This window comes from Acyrthosiphon pisum, chromosome A1, assembly GCF_005508785.2.
Source record: "Acyrthosiphon pisum isolate AL4f chromosome A1, pea_aphid_22Mar2018_4r6ur, whole genome shotgun sequence".
Classification (NCBI taxonomy): domain Eukaryota; kingdom Metazoa; phylum Arthropoda; class Insecta; order Hemiptera; family Aphididae; genus Acyrthosiphon; species Acyrthosiphon pisum.
This window is the reverse complement of record NC_042494.1, coordinates 11,215,113-11,217,541: the sequence shown is the minus strand read 5'-3', so window position 1 is coordinate 11,217,541 and position 2,429 is coordinate 11,215,113. Positions and strand designations below refer to the sequence as shown.

The 2,429-nt window shown below is 32.3% G+C and overlaps 1 long non-coding RNA gene across 1 annotated transcript in view; it reads right to left on the bottom strand.

Moving 5' to 3' along the window:
- The window catches only part of LOC107882295, an 11,612-nt gene that overhangs the window by 4,416 nt on the left and 4,767 nt on the right, over positions 1-2,429 (bottom strand). The window contains exon 2 of the long non-coding RNA XR_001678671.2: positions 1,642-1,692. This is a non-coding gene — a long non-coding RNA (uncharacterized LOC107882295). The remainder of the gene's footprint in view (positions 1-1,641; positions 1,693-2,429) is intronic.

Here is a 2,429-nt window from a genome sequence, read left to right as displayed (position 1 = left end):
CCGCCTGTAATATTACATTTCGTGGTAAACCCCCCACACCCTCCAACTATGTCGTGTCCAGTCCAGTATATCCACGGACTAAGATAAACAGGACTGGAAACGAACCTTTATCATTTGATCAAGATCTGTTTCGGAAAATTAACGCGATCGTGGCGATCCTGGTGACTAAATTGGGTCGCTAAAATGTAGTCACTTTATAGTAATAGAACTGTGTAGGAAGCTATAGATGTCGCTACAATCGCTCGTTGACTTTCCGTAACAGTTACTTCAGTTAATCATAGTCTGTGAGTATATCTTAGTCCGTGGATCTTATTTTCTCATCTATTACGAAATTTTAAATAATATACGAAACTTAGACAATAATAAAAATTTTCTCTACATGTGGTGACACTGAAATACAATTTTTCCCGCATGGAGCGTTAAGAGTTAATTATTTGAAGTATCAGTTCTTGAGTCAAAATATTTGTCTTCGTTGTGCAACCTGTATATCTTAAATCGTGGTCGTGTGTAATACTGTAATACACTCGGTACTACCGTACCGTATACGTTAGCGAGTAAATTCACATAAGAGACCGCGCCGCGCCGGCCCGAGAAGACTACAGTCTTCTAACACGGTGCTCATAGCTGGTAGGTACCTGGTTAATAGTCGTCAAGGCTCTCGGCCACCTTCCCCAAGACAGACTAGAGTTTGACTACCATTCGGCCTCGACCAGCTGTGTGAGTAGAGTATCAACCACGATTAAAGATATACAGGTTACTCAACGAAACTTATTTTTTGATGCGCTTAAAATTAACGATCTTGTCACAGCAAGAATAATAGTTATCGCTTTTGCATTATAGTGATTTCTCTTAGTACTACGAAATATATCAATATAGACATACAATATTATGTATTGGAGGGGTAGTAGTTATTCTTACATAGTTGATCACCTGTTAGAAATCAACATATTTTAAGCGCACCACTTTTGTTGTGTATGTACATAGGGTCTTTGAGAAACCTGTATATCTTTAATCGTGGTATCAACACATCACCGCGGACACTCGGGCCATCGGGGTCGTACCCATTTCACGTCGTTCGACATCGCGCCATTTTCGTTGTCGCGGTACCTGCGTCAACATTACAGCGGTTACTAGATGATAAAATTATTTTGTATAAATTATCCGCGAAATTATCTTATATCGAATCACCGACCTAAGATATGAAATATATGTCCGTTTAAATCAGCGTTGGTTATCAATATTCTTATTATATTAAAATAATAAATATTGTTGTATTGAATAATAATTATATATGTTGTATTAAAATAAATAATGTGAATTACTCTAAAACCCATATGTTTGAGTCATTACACGGTATGCAATTTAAAATTAATATAATTAATTTTAAAACATTTAAATGATTACATTTCGTAGCTATAATTTCAAAGAATTTTCTTAATATTAGGTAGAGAGTTTATGGACATTTATAATATTTATAAATGTATATATTTATATTTATTTATTTATTGCTCTTTTATTGGTGACGTTAAAAATATAATATAGAATATGACCTTTAATTTTTTGGTTTAAATTAAAGGCTAGGACCCAGATCACAGATCAGAGGGATGGATCAACAACACACGTACGTTTTTAAATAAATACCTTCATATTGTGTTCCGGTCATTTCAGCGTTCGTTGAGTTATCTATAACATCTGAAATTTAATCATACTAGTATTATTGTAAACTATTATAACACATCATTATTCAATGTCACGTTTGTAACATAACTGTCCGCTAATGCAGAAATACAGTGACTGTTTGATTATTGGACAATAACAAACTATTATTTATTGTATTTTTAAGTGGATACTGTAGCACGTCAGAAATTTCTTATGTCGATGAGATGGTTGTGTAAGTTCGAGGATACATAAAATAATTATATTTAACTATTGTACAGCTCAACGGCTGTTATAACTTTTCATTGTACAAAGCGTTTATATTATTAACGGTTTTCTATTTAAATAAACATTTAGATAAGATGATGGTTTTTGAGCGAGACACAATATATGCAAAACTGTAAGTGATGTATTATATGTATATAAATAGGTTATAAACTCATTATTGCTATAAAAAGTAATAAGCACAACTCGAAATATTTGTTAGCTGGAGATATTTCACCATTTTGTAACTAATTTAATAATACAAAAATAATTAATTAAATACTAATTATACGAATTACAGTTATAAGGTAAACGTGAGGTGAGTTAGATTAGTTTGCCAGAGGAAAAGCGCACAAAGTATTATATTAAAAATTAAAACAAACTGAGATGCAAGGTTGAGCAAGATGACGATTTTTTTTACTAGTTGATGATTTTAAAATAATGTAGTTAAGTTAAGTCAAAGTTACCTTTGAAAAATTGTAACTTAACTTAGTTTAAGTTGAAATTTT